Here is a 19,090-nt window from a genome sequence, read left to right on the forward strand (position 1 = left end):
TCTCTTACCTGCCCTGAACAAGCTTGATATACAACAGAGTCATAATCATCAGGGATATTTAAGCCTGTTAATCATTCATTTGTGATTGCCTAAGTCATAAGAACCATTTTCTGTGAAGTTTACTTTCCCATTTTCATGCTGGCCAAATTAACTTCTTGTAAAAACAGACTTCTTTCTTGGGGTATACTGGGGATTTATTTAACTATTACAGAATAGTGAAGTATTAACTAATACTCTGATATTTCACATTAGAAATTCTATTTCCCAAGAGACCAATAGTCAAGGTAAGAAGTTACAATCCTGCAGAAGTAACCAACCCAGAGTATCAGAAGGAAGGCTTGCTCTTACACAACAGGAGGAGGAACGAATATGTTTGGTACCCACATGACCCACTACAAAATTGTTTAGTATTTCTCTGCCAAATTTTAAAAGAAAATAGATAAGGGCAGCAGTCACAGCGAGAGAAGGGCATAACGGCCAGGATCCCAAGACTCCTATGAACAACCCCCAAGAACAAGGCAAATCTAGAATGGATAACGGGAGAGAGAGCTTATAAGCATCAGCTGTGACCCCAAGGACAGCTGCCACCATAGGGCTAGTTACTCCGCATTTTCCTCAGAAAAAGAGACCAGTCAGGGTACGGGAGAAGTTCTTCCCACATGAAGTAACTTGAGCCTATTAAGCAAGTTGATCTAAGCTATGCAAGAGCTAAATTTCAGTGAATACTGTGGCATCCTGACAAGATCCATCTCCCATCAAGCTACCACGACCCCAACCGTACCTGCCCATAGAACCACAGCACAGAAGCCTTCGTCTCCAGGCTGCCAGGATGGTCCAGCGCTGACAGCGTCAGGGCACGGCTAGGTCCTCCCTGAACCTGGCCCGGGCCTGAGGCTGCACCCTCTCTCCAGGGGCAGGCTGTGTCCTATTAACGGTCAACCAGGAGAACAAAGACCCAACCCCTCCGTCTAGCTGGGGAACAACCCCGAAGGGCTACTCCACTTCCAGACCATCTCAGAGGACCAGCTGAAGACTGCATGCCCCATGCAGCAGACAGCCCCCACCCCAGCCCTGTCCTGCGGCCTCCGTCACGCACAGGTTTCTCCCACGAGCACTCCCGCAGAAACTCCAGGCGCTTCATTCTGTCTTCAGGTCTGGTTTGCAGGGTACCAACCTGAAATAGTTGGGGATAGTCCCTAAGTGGGGGGATTATCGAAGGTTATTGTCTCCTTTTAATCTATAGTTGTGATTTTCAACAATAAGTATGTATCACTTCTGTAGTAAGAGCTTCATACAAATATCTACATATGTGTATACATATAAAGTTTCTTAAAGTCACTGATTTCAAGGGAGAAAAGTTCCTGGTGGCCTTGATACCCTGGCACTTCCAGCATACCCCACCTGCAGAGACTAAGCATGACTTTTTTTTTTTTAACTAGAAGGGCTAAAATAGATTTGGTTATGCTTTGTATTATATATATGAAATGTATTCTCTCATATCAATGCTAATATTAATAAAAATATTCAGTAAATGTGTACATGTTTCTTGAATTTCCATTTTATTCTCTGCAAAATGTTTTGTTGGAAATATGGACTTTGTAATGTGTGTTAATGTTCACAGACCTTCTGCTCACTTGCAGCAACAGGGCTACAGACTCCCTGGTGTCACTGAGCCCTAAATCAGTTTCTGAACAAGTTAGCCTTTCACTTCCGGAGGGTTACTGTAATTAGATTTAAATATGGTCATTTATATATCAGCAGGAACTGGTACACAACAATTCTTTTGACAGTGCATTTTAGGAAACATCATGGCATGAAATTCAATTCAGCTTATGTGTTCTGTTATTATATGGATCATTTTTACATAGTTATGATTTTGGCATTTGGGGTCTCAGAGGTCATATGCCTTGGGCTAAGACAACTTTCTGGATTATAATTAATTCAAATCCCAATTATGCTCTCCCAAGCAGGAATGGTTCTATAAAATCCTCCTGGCTGTGGCCAGCATGTTCCTTTAGTTTAGTTTCTTTAGTTTATTAAGCCAAATGCACTACAGGCTATACGTATGGAGCTGGGTCATTCAACCAAAGCTGACAACCTGATACTTTACGGAACAATACACTGCAGGTGGACATAAGAAAAAAACTCACCTATGTTCTCCTCTAGGAGCTTTATAGTTTCTGGTCTTACGTTTAGATCTTTAATCCATTTTAAGTTTATTTTTGTGTATGGTGTTAGAAAGTGTTCTAGTTTCATTCTTTTACAAGTGGTTCACCAGTTTTCCCAGCACCACTTGTTAAAGAGGTTGTCTTTAATCCATTGTATATTCTTGCCTCCTTTGTCAAAGATAAGGTGTCCATAGGTGCGTGGATTTATCTCTGGGCTTTCTATTTTGTTCCATTGATATATATTTCTGTCTTTGTGCCAGTACCATACTGTCTTGATGACTGTGGCTTTGTAGTAGAGCCTTAAGTCAGGTAGGTTGATTCCTCCAGTTCCATTCTTCTTTCTCAAGATTGCTTTGGCTATTCGAGGATTTTTATATTTCCATACAAATTGTGAAATTATTTGTTCTAGCTCTGTGAAAAATACCATTGGTAGCTTGATAGGGATTGCATTGAATCTATAGATTGCTTTGGATAGTATACTCATTTTCACCATATTGATTCTTCCGATTCATGAACATGGTATATTTCTCCATCTATTAGTGTCCTCCTTGATTTCTTTCACGAGTGTTTTATAGTTTTCTAAATATAGGTCTTTAGTTTCTTTAGGTAGATATATTCCTAAGTATTTTATTCTTTTCGTTGCAATGGTGAATGGGATTGTTTCCCTAATTTCTCTTTCTATTTTCTCATTATCAGTGTATAGGAATGCAAGGGATTTCTGTGTGTTGATGCTATATCCTGCAACTTTACTATATTCATTGATTAGCTCTAGTAATTTTCTGGTGGAGTCTTTAGGGTTTTCTATGTAGAGGATCATGTCATGGGCAAACAGTGAGAGTTTTACTTCTTATTTTCCAATTTGGATTCCTTTTATTTCTTTTTCTGCTCCGATTGCTGTGGCCAAAACTTCCAAAACTATGTTGAATAGTAGTGGTGAGAGTGGGCACCCTTGTCTTGTTCCTGACTTTAGGGGAAATGCTTTCAATTTTTCACCATTGAGGATAATGTTTGCTGTAGGTTTGTCATATATAGCTTTTATTATGTTGAGGTATGTTCCTTCTATTCCTGCTTTCTGGAGAGTTTTTATCATAAAAGGATGTTGAATTTTGTCAAAGGCTTTCTCTGCATCTATTGAGATAATCACATGGCTTTTATTTCCAATTCATTAATGTGGTATATTACATTGATTGATTTGTGGATATTGAAGAATCCTTGCATCCCTGTGATAAAGCCCACTTGGTCACGGTGTTTGATTTTTTTAATGTGTTGTTGGATTCTGATTGCTAGAATTTTGTTAAGGATTTTTGCATCTATATTTATCAGTGATATTGGCCTGTACTTTTCTTTTTTTGTGGCATCTTTGTCAGGTTTTGGTATTAGGGTGATGGTGGCCTCATAGAATGAGTTTGGAAGTTTACCTTCCTCTGCAATTTTCTGGAAGATTTTGAGTAGGATAGGTGTTAGCTCTTCTCTGAAATTTTGGTAGAATTCAGCTGTGAAGCCATCTGGACCTGGGCTTTTGTTTGCTGGAAGATTTCTGATTACAGTTTCAATTTTCATGCAGTCCCACTGCTGGGCATACACACCAAGGAAACCAGAATTGAAAGAGACACGTGTACCCCAATGTTCATCGCAGCACTGTTTATAATAGCCAGGACATGGAAGCAACCTAGATGTCCATAAGCAGATGAATGGATAAGAAAGCTGTGGTACATATACACAATGGAGTATTACTCAGACATTAAAAAGAATACATTTGAAGCAGTTCTAATGAGGTGGATGAAACTGGAGCCTATTATACAGAGTGAAGTAAGCCAGAAAGAAAAACACCAATACAGTATACTAATGCATATATATGGAATTTAGAAAGATGGTAATGATAACTCTGTATGCAAGAGAGCAAAAGAGACACAGATGTATAGAACAGTCTTTTAGACTCTGTGGGAGAGGGAGAGGGTGGGATGATTTGGGAGAATGGCATTGAAACATGTATAATATCATATAAGAAACGAATCGCCAGTCCAAGTTTGATGCAGGATACAGGATGCTTGGGGCTGGTGCACTGGGATGACCCAGAGGGATGGTACAGGGAGGGAGGAGGGAGGGGGTTCAGGATGGGGAACACGTGTACACCCGTGGCAGATTCACGTTGATGTATGGCAAAACCAACACAATATTGTAAAGTAATTAGCCTCTAATTAAAATAAATACATTTAAATTTTTTTTAAAAAAAGAAAGAAACTCACTAATTTGTACCTGGTTACACAAAAGGCAGAAGGTGCTTGAATCGATTTCAGAGAATTATCTTTCACCACTCAAAATCACTGGTGCCAACTGCTCTGGAGGAAGTTAGCTTTACATAACAAATGTTTATGGATTAAATTACCCCTTTAATACATCAGCTTGAAAATAAACTTAAAAAAACTCAATGCTTATATTGATATGCATTATCTGCACTCCTTGATACAAAGTTTGACTTCATCCTTACCTAACAACTACCTCTAAGGCAGCTGAAGGGTAATAAAAACACTCTTTACAAAGAAACTGACAATCAGATACTTTGCTGCTGCTGCTGCTAAGTCACTTCAGTCGTGTCCAACTCTGTGCGACCCCATAGATGGCAGCCCACCAGGCTCCCCCGTCCCCGGGATTCTCCAGGCAAGAACACTGGAGTGGGTTGCCATTTCCTTCTCCAATGCATGAAAGTGAAAAGTGAAAGTGAAGTTTCTCAGTCGTATCCGACTCTTAGCAACCCCATAGACTGCCGCCTACCAGGCTCCTCCATCCATGGGATTTTCCAGGCAAGAGTACTGGAGTGATGTGCCATTGCCTTCTCTGATCAGATACCTTGAGGACCATTAATTTTTCTCTGACAAAGAGATGGGAATACCAGACCACCTTCTCTGCCTCCTCAGAAATCTGTACGCAGGTCAAGAAGCAACAGTTAGAACTAGACATGGAACAATGGACTGGTTCCAAATTGGGAAAGGAGTACGTCAAGGCTGTATACTGTCACTCTGCTTATTTAACTTACATGCAGAGTACATGATGCGAAAAGCCAGGCTGGATCAAACACAAGGTGGAATCAAGATTGCTGGGAGAAATATCAATAACCTCAGATATGCAGATGACAACCACCCTCATGGCAGAAAGTGAAGAGGAACTAAAGAGCTTCTTGATGAAAGTCTAAGAGGAGAATGAAAAAGTTGGCTTAAAACTCAACATTCAAAAAACTAAGATCATGGCATCTGACCCCATCACTTCATGGCAAATAGATGGGGAAACAATAGAAACAGTGAGAGACTTTGTTTTCCTGGGCTCCAAAATCACTACAGATGGTGACTGCAGCCATGAAATTAAAAGATGCTTGCTCCTTGGAAGAAAAGTTACGACCAACCTACACAGCATATTAAAAAGCAGAGACATTACTTTGCCAACAAAGGTCCGTCTAGTCAAAGCTATGGTTTTTCCAGTAGTGGTGTATGGATGTCAGAGTTGGACTATAAAGAAAGCTGAGTGCCGAAGAATTGATGCTTTTGAACTGTGGTGTTGGAGAAGACTCTTGAGAGTTCCTTGGACTGCCAGGAGATCCAACCAGCCCATCCTAAAGGAAATCAATCCTGAATATTCACTGGAAGGACTGATGTTGAAGCTGAAACTCCCATACTTTGGCCACTGGATGCGAAGAACTGACTCACTGGAAAAGACCGTGATGCTGTGAAAGATTGAAGGGAGGAGGAGAAGGGGACGACAGAGAATGTAACGGTTGGATGACATCACCGACTCGATGGACAGGAGTTTGAGCAAGCTCTGGGAGGTGGTGATGGACAGGGAAGCCTGGTGTGCTGCAGTCCATGGGGTCCCAAAGAGTCGGACATGACTGAGTGACTGAACTGAATTTTACTCCGAACGGGATCAGACTCATCATTCCATTTCTGAAAATCTCTTTTTACACTGACAAACTGATCAGACACTGTGGAATGAGCTGATTCACAACAGCTTAGTGGGCTGACTACACAGGTGAGCAGAATAGAGGAGCTGGTAACATGACAATGTTTCAAGGGACAGGAAAGTGGAATGCATTGTGGCTCCTTTTAATTTTACGTATCAATCTCAAGGCCTACTTGTGAGGCAGACCAATTAGTATACCCTTTGTAAGTATAAACATTTCCATCTAATAGTCATTAGTTTGGAAAGTGAAAGTGAAATCGCTACTAGAGTGGGTTGCCACTTCCTTCTCCAAAGGATCTTCCTGACCCAGGGATTGAACCCGGGTCTCCCAAATTGGAAGCAGACGCTTTACCATCTGAGCCACTTAGGGAAGCCCTTTAATCATCTCTTAAAATGAATTAAGCATTGGCATTTGAAGAGTGTCTTTATCCTCTTTCATACACAACCCCATTAAATGAATAGCTAGATGGATATAATTTAAACTGGAAATTTTGACTGATGCAACAATACAAAAACAACAAACATTTCAAAGAGAGCTGTTGGAACACAGAGCCTAAATTTCAACATAGATATAATAAGATTAGATCAGATCAGTCACTCAGTTGTGTCCAACTCTTTGCGACCCCATGAATCGCAGCACGCCAGGCCTCCCTGTCCATCACCAACTCCTGGAGTTCACTGAGACTCACGTCCATCGAGTCAGTGATGCCATCCAGCCATCTCATCCTCTGTTGTCCCCTTCTCCTCCTGCCTCCAATCCCTCCCAGCATCAGAGTCTTTTCCAATGAGTCAACTCTTCGCATGAGAGTGCCAATTGAGAGAATTTTTTGAGGATTACTTCACTGGAAAGAAGATGCATTTTGGGAGAACAATGATGAGTGCTGTTTGCGATGCACCTCAAACAGTCACAGCACTCAGTGAACATCTTGTGCTCTAATCCTGTCTTTAGTCATAGTTTTGATACCTTGCTCATCATGGTTTTTTGTATTAATATTTATTTTTAAAATATTTCATTACAATAGTTTATCTTAATTGCTGAGTTTTTTTGGCACCCGCTGTAATCTTGCACTCAGGGTGACTGCCTCAGCAGCTTCACTGCAGTCCCAGTCCCAACTGACAAGCACAAGGTAATAATATCTGACCCTCTCCTGTACCTGCTACAGCAAGCTAGGAGAGCAGACACACATGGGTGACTCAGAAGGTCCTGCTCTCTCCTCTAGCAATGGGTCAGAAGTATGGGAATTCTAGGGACTAGATGAAAACAAGTATCCACCCGGGGTCATTTAAAAAGGTATCCTCTCATTGTAAGCCACGCAGCAGAGCAGTTCTCCTGGGTTCCCTTACCCTACTGCTCTCCACCCAGGTGCCCTTTCCCAATAAAGTCTCTTGCTTTGTCAGCATATGTGTCTCCTCGGACAATTCATTTCTGAGCGTTAGACAAGAGCCCAGTTTCAGGCCCTGGAAGGGGTCCGCCTTCCTGCAACAAATGGCAACTCTGGTGGGGACTCTTCTTTGCTGAGACTGACATCCTGATCACTCGGGGTACTCAGGGGCCAGCTTGCCTGCCAATGGACCAGACCCAGCGGCTGCAACTGGGACCCTTTTGTCCCTGGTCTCCTCCTGACGTGGACAACTGGCCAGACTGCTCCGACCGGGTAAGGAACAAGAGACTTTATTGACCTCTCTCCCCTTCCCTCTCTCTTTCCTCTCCTTAACCCTTCCTATCCTTCCCCGTTTTTCTAGTCCCCCGGTCCTGGACGCAGGAATCTGGTCAAAGGGCCCTCAGCCTGAGCTGAGGATTGGAGACTGATCACCTCCTCTTGGCAGAGAACTCGAATTCTGGTTCTGGTCTGGTCTGATTTCTGGTACGGCCGAGTTCCAGTCCTCCCTTCTCTGGAGGCCCAGGGAAAAGTCCCATAACGCCTGGGTATCTGTAGGTGGCAGGAGACTGTAAGGCCACCCCTTTCGCCCCCCTCTCCCACCTCCTCCCCCTTCTTCTTTCAACCTGGCTTCCTTTCCTCCCTTTGAAATCTTTGATGTTAGTACTTGGATCTGAAGTTCTGTGTCTCTACAGAAGGTTTTCTGAGAGACTGTATTCTCGTATTTAAGGGCTTCCCTGGTGGTGCAGAGGTTAAAGTGTCTGCCTGCAATGTGGGAGACCTGGGTTTGATCCCTGGGTTGGGAAGATTCCCTGGAGAAGAAAATGGCAACCCACTCCAGTCTTCTTGCCTGGAGAATCCCATGGACCGAGAAGCTTGGTGGGCTACAGTCCATGGGTCACAAAAAGTTGGACACGACTGAGCGACTTCACTTTCACTTTCCAACAGGAGAGTCTGAGAGGGTGGAAGCCAACCTAGGAGTAAGGGGTTTTGTGATAACTGCCACAAGGCAGAATCCCAGGGGCACTGGGAGGAACCGACTGAAGATGAGGCACTGCTATGAGTGGAGAGTTAGACTGAGGGCCAGATCAATCAGACGGGCCGCCTCTAGCCCTCCTCCCAACTGCACAGCCCTAAGGGCTGAGCAATAAGGTTTACAGTATGGTGTGTCTCCTGCCAGGCCCTAGAATGAAGGCGGGGTGGGGAGGAAAAGTCCTAACTGAATGAAAAGTAATGTATTCTTCAATATATGATATGAAACATACCTAAATACTGAATTAAAACTATGATTTTGATATTAAAGTGACCTTAGGACTCAAGGCCATGTTGCAAAACTCCAATGGCACCATTCCCATTATTCGAGTTGGGGAGACACATTCACAAAGATTACAATGCAAATGGTGTCCCCTACAATTGGGCAACTTGGAGGCCCTGATAGAACATTTTATTACTTAAACAGTCAGAAAAATCATGAGACTGCCTAGATTTTTATGCAGACACAGGAAAATAAAAAACTCCCAGTGAAAGATCAAGACAAAAAGGAATTCACATTTTAGTTAAACTTCATAAATTGACTTATACAGCTTATGGTTATAGAAGGATGAATGGAGGGAAGAATGAATGAATTCAAAAAAGAAAAGAAAAAGCAATTTAAGTTATTAGAGTGATTCTATTTCAGTTAACCTGTTTTCTTAACAGGGAGATGATTCAAGAAGAAAATTCCTGTTGAAAAGGGTAAAAACATTCATTGGGGGCAAATTTCAATGTCTGATTGACTGATACTGTTTAGGGACTTTATCTGTATTTCAAAGGGTGGTCTTCCATAGAGATGAGCTAACTGAGAAGAGAATGCTGTGCCCTGATGCCCTTGGGAGATACATACCCATCTGGTACAGCTGTTATCTGCTGTCTTGTTTGCTATTCTACTCTCTGACACCACCAGGGCGTTCCCACATATCTGTGGTTATCCGTTCTCCAACCTCATTTTCATCATCTTACTTTCAGTCCTCATTTCTCACCAAGATCACAGTAATATTTAATTAGCCTTCTCTTCCAGATGTGTCCCTCAAATCTTTCCTATATTTGGTCTCAAATGAAGCTTTCTAAAATATAAATATGACCAAATGAAGATATGCATGTGGGTATCAACAGTACACACAAAAACCTATATGAATATACACATATACACACTTATGTATTCGTATACATACAAGATGTATATACATACACACACATAAATATACAAAGGAATATATGAAAATATATACATACACATATACTTAAACTGGAAGAACCATATGTAAACATCACAGCAATTATGTTCAGTTGGTGGGATTATGAATCTTTAAATTTTTCTTCATGCTTTTTTATATTTTCTAAGTTATCTGTAATGACTGCTCAATATAATTTTTAAAAATTTCTTAATGATCTCATTAAAATCTCATCTCATGAAATGAGAAAATTTTAAACAGTTGTCAATTTTTGAAGTACTTACAAAATAGTATATATAGTATGATCTCATCTCTCTGTGTAAAGTGTATACTTTATATAAATGAATGGTGTGTGTGCATTTATATTTATATAGAAACATACACACAGAAATGCTAACACTGATTACCTTGGGAGATGATCCTTTGAGCAATTTTTACTTTTCTTTTTTCTTAGCTACATATTCAAAACTATCTACAAAGAGTACATACAGTCATGGTAATCTCTGTGTGTGATTCTCTGTGGCAAGGAGGTAAAAATATAGCAAAGCTAACTGATGTTTTTCCTAAAACTGGTAAGATGTCCTTTATTTCTGCAATACTACTTCTGCCAAGCCCCAAAAGTAGTTCTTTGACAACATTATTCCTTCCTTCTGAGATGAAAATTTGCTTCATTTCATCAAGGAGTCAAAGTTCCTTGCAGTATTTTACCAACTAGTTAGCTTTGGAGCCAATTACCTGCAACTATCTTTCTTTTGGAAATTTGCAAATGCGCGCTCTTTATTCAGACTGAAAAGTAGGCAGAAGTCAAAATACTACACCCAGTAAGCCCATGACCTTATAGTGTCAGAATAGAAAGGAGTGGGGTATGGTGGAAATCAAGATGGCAGAGTAGGAGGACGTGGAGCTTACTTCCCCCAACAAAAATATCACTTCTACATGTGAAAAAATTTTCATGGAAAACTAACTGGAAGCTGACAGAGGTACTCTTGTACCACCAGAGTTTCAATAAAGATCAATAATCAGGTAGGATAGGGGATAAATGGCATTGGGTTGATTCCTGTGTCTCTTGTGGAGATCTGTAAGGTAGAGAAGGTCCACATGGGTGGACTCCCACATGGGGGAGAGGCAGATGGAGCCACACTCTGGGCATCCCAGTCCTAAGATCCTGCACAGAGGAGACAAGTTCCCTTGCCTGCTAAGAAATGCCCTGAGACAGACAGGGCTAGAGAAGCCTGGATTCTATTTGTAAGAGGTGCTCATGTGCTGGCTTACTAACAATCAAGGCAGAGACAGCCTTGCTCTGGTAGCTGCCACCCTGATACACTTCCCAATCCAAAGGGGGCAAACATCCTAGCCCTGCTCCCTCCACGCTATAGCCTGGCATGAGATCCCGTGAGATCTGGGCAAAGATCTGGTCTAGCCACGCAGAGACAGACGGGGGCGCCTGGGGAATGATCCAGGTGGAGCCAAGGAAGCCACTGTCAGTGCACACACCTGGCGGTAGGTGGGGTCTCAGTGGTCATCATCAGTATATGCAGGAACACTGCCACAAAAGCACTTGTCAGCCAAGTGCTAATCTCAGGCAGAGAGCCCCGGGAGAACACATCTAGTTGCAGAGAGACAGCTGGAGGGCCTGAGGTACTGTCTGAACTAGGTGATGATGGCCCCTGTGAGCATGTTCAGAAGAAGGCAGCAGCTCCGCTCTCACGGGGAGCTCCCTGGGTCCTCCACTCCACACCACAGTTTAGCACTAGAACTGGTATAGAGAGGTTCTGAGAGAAAAGTGCCACAGAAGCAGCCCAGATCTTAGACAGAACAGCTATAGTAGTTCCTGGAGCTACGAACAACCCCAGCCCCCGCCCTACTCTACTCAACACCATGCACTAACTAGATCTGGGACAAACACAGAGAGAAAGAGATGTGACCTTAGGCCACTTCTGAGCAGAACTGCAGACAGCTACAAAGGTGGTGCACAGGCCCTCTCTGACTGCACAGGCCTCACTGCTTCAGCAATCACCTCTGAGGCAGGACACGGAGCCTTATCACTCAAGGGCAATAGAACTGATCAGTCCCAAACTTCGCCACTTTTACTCCAACACCTGGGGAGCAGACCCTGGCCCTGACAGGGCAGAGAGGAAGCCTCACTTCACATCTAACACAGGCTCTAGACACTACAACAATATCCACACTCCCTATCAAGAGGTTAACAGCCAGCATATCCTGAGGAAAGGCGTGGCTGGCATACATACCAAAACCAGCCCTCATACCAAAAACATTAGACATCTACACAGAGACTCTCCCACATAAAAACAATGTTTCAAAACCACAGCAGATAACTGTTTTTCCTAAGTTCATAGAGACAGAGAAACTCAAGTAAAACGAAAACACAGAGGAACCACTCCAACTGAAAAACCCAGACAAATCCCCTGAGAGAACAAATGGAGGAGTTTATCAGTGTACTAGACAACAAGATAAAAAATAAAGTAATGAAAATGCTCACTGAATTTAAAAAGATTGTTGATTGGAACACAGACTACTGTAAAAAGGAACTAAAAACTATAAAAATAAACCAATCAAAATTGACAGTTTAATTGCTAAGATAAAAACCAATCCAGAGACAGTGAACATCAGACTAAATGACACAAAAGAATGAATAAGTGATCTGGAAGGCAAAATAATGGAAATCACTCAATCAGAACATTAGAAAGGAAGACAAATGAATTGAAAGCAACATATAAGATCTATAGGATAATATAAACTGTGTCAATCTACACATAATAGACATTACAGAAGAAGAGAGAAGAGGATTGAAAGTGTATTTAAAGAAATTAAGAAATTCCCAAACCTAAAGAAGGAAACAGATATCCAGGTCCAGAAAGCAGAGGGTCCCAAAAGAGATGAACCCAAACTTACCCAGGCCAAGGTATATCATAATTAAAATGTTAATGGCAGCAAGAGCCAAACAAAGAGTCAGTTACAAGGGAATCTCCATAAAGCTATCAGCTGATTTATCTGCAGAAACTGTGCAGACATAAAGGAGTGGCAAGATATACAAAGTCCTGAGAGGGCAAAATCTGCAATCTAGAACATTCTACTGGGCAAGATTATCATTTAGAATAGAAGGAGAGATAAAAAATTTCTCAGACAAGCAAAAACTAAAAAGAATTCACCAATACTAAATCTATCTTAGAAGCACAAGCTGGAATCAAGATTGCCACCTGAAATATCAATAACCTCAGATATGCAGATGACACCACCCTTATGGCAGAAAGTGAAGAGGAACCAAAAAGCCTCTTGATGAAAGTGAAAGAGGAGAGTGAAAAAGTTGGCTTAAAGCTCAACATTCAGAAAACTAAGATCATGGCATCCAGTCAAATCACTTCATGGCAAATAGATGGGGAAACAGTGTCAGACATTATTTTGGGGGGCTCCAAATTCACTGCAGAGGGTGATGGCAGCCATGAAATTAAAAGATGCTTACTCCTTGGAAGGAAAGCTATGACCAACCTAGACAGCATATTCAAAAACAGGGACATTATTTTGCCAACAAAGGTCCATCTAGTCAAGGCTATGGTTTTTCCTGTGGTCATGTATGGATGTGAGAGTTGGACTGTGAAGAAAGCTGAGCGCCAAAGAATTGATGGTTTTGAACTGTGGTGTTGGAGAAGACTCTTGAGAGTCCCTTGGACTGCGAGGAGATCCAACCAGTCCATCCTAAAGGAGATCAGTCCTGGGTGTTCATTGGAAAGACTGATGCTGAACCTGACACTCCAATACTTTGGCCACCTCATGCAAAGAGTTGACTCAGTGGAAAAGACCCTGATGCTGGGAGGGATTGCGGGCAGGAGGAGACGGGGACGACAGAGGATGAGATGGCTGGATGGCATCACCGACTCAATGGACATGGGTTTGGGTAGGCTCCGGGAGTTGGTGATGGACAGGGAGGCCTGGTGTGCTGCGATTCATGGGGTCGCAAAGAGTCAGACATGACTGAGCAACTGAACTGAACTGAACTGAAACCTATCTTAAAAGAAATATTGAAGGGTTTTCTCTATATATAAGAAAAGCAAGAATCTATAGGAAAGGGAAAATCACAATATTAAAGACAAATACATAAAAGAAATGAAGATCCCTTAAGCCAGTATATAGAAAAAATAAATAAATATATAAAAATGATGTAACTGCAATTAACAGTAACAGGATAAGCATGAAGATGTAAACCAGGACTTTAATGTCACAAAATGTGGTGGAGGGAGTATAAAAATGTTGATCTTTTAGAACATGTTTAAACTTACATTTCTTAAAGAAAGTACACATAATTACAGGTCAACATACTAGAACTTCATGGTAACCACAAATCAAAAACATACAACAGATTCACAAAAAACAAAAAGAAAGAAATTTAAGCATTTTACGAAAGAAAATCATCAAAGCACAAAAGGAAAAATTAAAAAGGAGAACGAAAAACTACGATTAAAATGGCAATAGGTACATACCTGTCAATAATTACTTGAACTATAAGTGAACAAAATGCTCTGACCAAAAGATAGAGAGAGGCAGAGTGGATTAAAAAAAAACAAGAGAAAGATGAATATTATATGGTATCAGGTACAGGTGGAATCTAAAAAACAATACAAATGAGTCTATATACAAAACTGAAACAGACTCAGAGATAGAACACAAACGTATGGTCACCAAAGGGGAGAGAAGAGAGTGGGAGGGACAAATATACTGCCTACAAGAGACTCACTTCAGGGTGAAAACCACTCACATACACTGAAAGTGAGAGGAACTGGACAAGAAAGTATAGCAGTACTCATAAAGACAAAATAGACTTTAAGACAAAGACCATACAGAAAAACAAAGACTCTATTATATAATGACAAAGAAATCTATACAAGAAAAGAGTATTTTACTTATTAACACATGTGCTCCCAATATAAGAGAACCTAAATATGTAAAACAAATACTAACAGACATAAAGTGAGAAATGGACAATAATAGTAGGAGACTTTGACATCTCACCGACATGGGTGGACTGATCATCCAGACAGAAAATCAATATAACAGAGGTCCTAAATGATACAATAGATCAGCTAAGACTTAATTGATACCTGGAGAATTCCAGGGACGGGGGAGCCTGGTGGGCTGCCGTCTATGGGGTTGCATAGCGTCCGACACGAATAAAGTGACTCAGCAGCAGCAGTAGAGGATGCCACGTCCAAAAAAAAAAAGAACCAAAAACAAAAATAATAGATTCTTTTCAAGTGCATATGGATCTTTCTCTGGGATAGAGCACACAGTAGGTCACAAAATAAGCCTCAACAAATGTAAAGGAACAGAAATTACTTCAAATATCTTTTTTGATAACAACAGCATGAAATTAGAAATCAACCACAGGGACCAAAAAAAGGAAAAGAATGAACACATGCAGACTAAATAACATGCTACTAAAAAAGCTATGGCTCAAAGATAAAATCAAAGATACCAGAAAATATCTTGAGACAAATGAAAACACAACCTTACAAAATGTATAGGATGCAAACAAAAGCAGTTCTAAATGGGAAGTTCACAGATAGAGGCCTTCCTCAAATTTAAAAACTTTTGCATAGAAAAGGAAATTATAAACAAAACAAAAAATAATCTGAGCAATGGAAGTATATGTGTAAATTATGTGACTGACAAGGGGTTAATATCTAACATACACAAACAGCTCATGCAACTGAATATGGAGAAAACAAACAATTCAATAAAAAATGAGCAGAAAAATTATACTTAATGAAGTAAGTCAGATAGAGAAAGATGAATATTTTATAGTGTCGGGTACAGGTAGAATCTAAAAAACAATACAAATGAGTCTTTATACAAAACAAACAGACTCAGAACACAAATGTATGGTCACCAAAGGGGAGAGGGGAGAGGGGGAGGGACAAATCAGGAGGACGGAATTAACAAACCACTACACAAGCTGGAATCAAGATTGCCGGGAGAAATACCAATAACCTCAGGTATGCAGATGACACCACCCTTATGGCAGAAGGTGAAGAAGAACTAAAGAGCCTCTTGATGAAAGTGAAAGAAGAGAGTGAAAAAGTTGGCTTAAAACTCAGCATTCAGAAAACGAAGATCATGGCATCTGGCCCCATCACTTCATGGCAAATAGATGGGGAAACAGTGGAAACAGTGACAGACTTCATTTTTGGGGGGCTCCAAAATCACTGCAGATGGTGACTGCAGCCATGAAATTAAAAGACACTTACTCCTTGGAAGAAAAGTTATGACCAACCTAGATAGCATATTCAAAAGCAGAGACATTACTTTGCCAACAAAGGTCCGTCTAGTCAAGGCTATGGTTTTTCCTGTGGTCATGTATGGATGTGACAGTTGGACTGTGAAGAAAGCTGAGCGCTGAAGAATTGATGCTTTTGAACTGTGGTGTTGGAGAAGACTCTTGAGAGTCCCTTGGACTGCAAGGAGATCCAACCAGTCCATTCTGAAGGAGATCAGCCCTGGGATTTCTTTGGAAGGAAATGATGCTGAAGCTGAAACTCCAGTACTTTGGCCACCTCATGCGAAGAGCTGACTCATTGGAAAAGACTCTGATGCTGGGAAGGATTGGGGGCAGGAGGAGAAGGGGATGACAGAGGATGAGATGGCTGGATGGCATCACTGACTCGATGGACGTGAGTCTGAGTGAACTCCGGGAGTTGGTGATGGACAGGGAAGCCTGGCTTCCTGCGTTTCATGCAGTCGCAAAGACTCGGACACGACTGAGCGACTGAACTGAACTGAACTGAACTGACACATCAAGTGTACATGTATAGTGTATACATAGCGTCCGTGCTGGCTCAGATGGTAAAGAGTTTGCCTGAAATGCAGGAGACCTGGGTTCCACCCCTGGGTCAAGAAGATCCTCTGGAGAACAGAACGGCTATCCACTCCAGTATTCTTCCCTGGAGAACTCCATGAACAGAAGAGCCTGGCGTGCGGGCTACAGTCCATTGGGTCACAAAGAGTTAAACACAACTGAGCAATTAACACTATACATGAATAAAAAACAAGGATTTACTGTCTATCATAGGGAATTCTGTTCAAAACCTCATAATAACCTATAATGGCTATAACAGGAAAAAAAAAAACCAACATCACGACGCTGTACACCTGAAGTTAACACAGTACTGTAAATCAACTACACATCAATAAAAGGTCTAAGAAAAAAAGCACTGGCATACTGCTTATGACCAAACAACCTGTTCAGAGCAGTTCAGCCCAGTTCAGTCGCTCACTCATGTCCAACTTTGTGACCCCATGGACCGCAGCACGCCAAGACTCCCTGTCCATCACCAACTCCGGGAGTTTACTCAAACCCATGTCCATTGAGTCGGTGATGCCATCCAGCCATCTCATCCTCTGTCGTCCCCGTCTCCTCCTGCTCCCAATCCCTCCCAGCATCAGGGTCTTTTCAAATGAGTCAGCTCTTTGCATCACATGGCCAAGTATCGGAGTTTCAGCTGCAGCGTCAGTCCTTCCAATGAACACCCAGGACCAATCTCCTTTAGGATGGACTGGTTGGATCTCCTGGCAGTACAAGGGACTCTCAAGAGTCTTCTCCAACACCACAGTTCAAAAGCAACAATTCTTCGGCGCTCAGCTTTCTTTATAGTCCAACTCTCACATCCATACATGACCACTGGAAAAACCATAGCCTTGACTAGATGGACCTTTGTTGGCAAAGTAATATCTCTGCTTTTTAATATGCTGTCTAGGTTGGACATAACTTTCCTTCCAAGGAGTAAGTGTCTTTTAATTTCATGGCTGCAGTCACCACAGCAGTTATTTTGGAGCCCAGAAAAATAAAGTCAGCCACTATTTCCATTGTTTCCCCATCTATTTGCCATGAAGTGATGGGACCGGATGCCATGATCTTAGTTTTCTGAATGTTGAGCTTTAAGCCAACTTTTTCACTCTCCTCTTTCACTTTCAAGACACTCTTTAGCTCCTCTTCACTTTCTGCTATAAAGGTGGTGTCAAATGCATATCTGAGGTTATTGATATTTCACCTGGCAATCTTGATTCTAGCTGGTGCTTCCTCCAGCCCAGCGTTACTGATGATGTACTCTGCATATAACTGCCCCAGGTCGGTAGATGCCCAATATACTACTGGAGATCAGTGGAGAAATAACTCCAGAAAGAATGAAGGGATGGAGCCAAAGCAAAAACAACACCCAATTGTGGATGGGACTGGTGATAGAAGCAAGGTCCGATGCTGTAAAGAGCAATATTCCATAGGAACCTGGAATGTTAGGTCCATGAATCAAGGCAAATTGGAAGTAATCAAACAAGGGTGAACATCGACATTCTAGAAATCAGCAAACTAAGATGGACTGGAATGGGTGAATTTAACTCAGATAACCATTATATCTACTACTGTGGGCAGGAATCCCTCAGAAGAAATGGAGTAGCCATCATAGTCAACAAAAGAGTTCAAAATGCAGTACATGGATGCAATTTCAAAAACAACAGAATGATTTCTGTTCGTTTCCAAGGCAAACCATTCAATATCACGGTAATTCAAGTCTATGCCCCAACCAGTAATGCTGAAGAAGCTGAAGTTGAACAGTTCTTTGAAGACCTACAAGACCTTCTAGAACTAACACCCCAAAAAAGATGTCCTTTTCACTATAAGGGACTGGAATACAAAAGATGTTAAGAAACACCTGGAGTAAGAGGCAAATTTGGCCTTGGAGTACAGAATGAAAAAGGGCAAAGGCTAATAGAGTTCTGTAAAGAGAACACACTGGTCAAAGCAAACACCCTCTTCCAACAACACAAGACTCTACACATGGACATCACCAGACGGTTGACACTGAAATCAGATTGATTATATTCTTTGCAGCCAGAGATGGAGAAGCTCTATATAGTCAGTAAAAATAAGACTGGGAGCTGAATGTGGCTCAGACCATGAACTCCTTATTGCCAAATTCAGACTTAAATTGAAGAAAGTGGAGAAAACCACTAGACCATTCAGGTATGACCTAAATCAAATCCCTTATGATTATACAGTGGAAGTGAGAAAAAGATTAAAGGGCCTAGATCTGATAGATAGAGTGCCTGATGAACTATGGACAGAACTTTGTGACATTGTACAGGAGACAGGAATCAAGACCATTCCCAAGAAAAAGAAATGCAAAAAAGCAAAATGGCTGTATAGGGAGGCCTTACAAATAGCTGTGAAAAGAAGAGAAGCAAAAAGCAAAGGAGAAAAGGAAAGATATAAGCATCTGAATGCAGAGTTCCAAAGAATAGCAAGGAGAGATAAGAAAGCCTTCCTTAGTGATCAGTGCAAAGAAATAGAGGAAAATAACAGAATGGGAAAGACTAG

The 19,090-nt window shown here is 41.5% G+C and overlaps 1 long non-coding RNA gene across 4 annotated transcripts in view; it reads right to left on the reverse strand.

Annotated features, from left to right (window-relative positions):
• Positions 1-19,090, reverse strand: part of LOC109560224 (uncharacterized) — a 162,540-nt gene that overhangs the window by 34,711 nt on the left and 108,739 nt on the right. The window lies entirely within an intron of this gene.

The sequence above is a fragment of the Bos indicus genome, chromosome 6, assembly GCF_029378745.1.
Source record: "Bos indicus isolate NIAB-ARS_2022 breed Sahiwal x Tharparkar chromosome 6, NIAB-ARS_B.indTharparkar_mat_pri_1.0, whole genome shotgun sequence".
NCBI lineage: Eukaryota > Metazoa > Chordata > Mammalia > Artiodactyla > Bovidae > Bos > Bos indicus.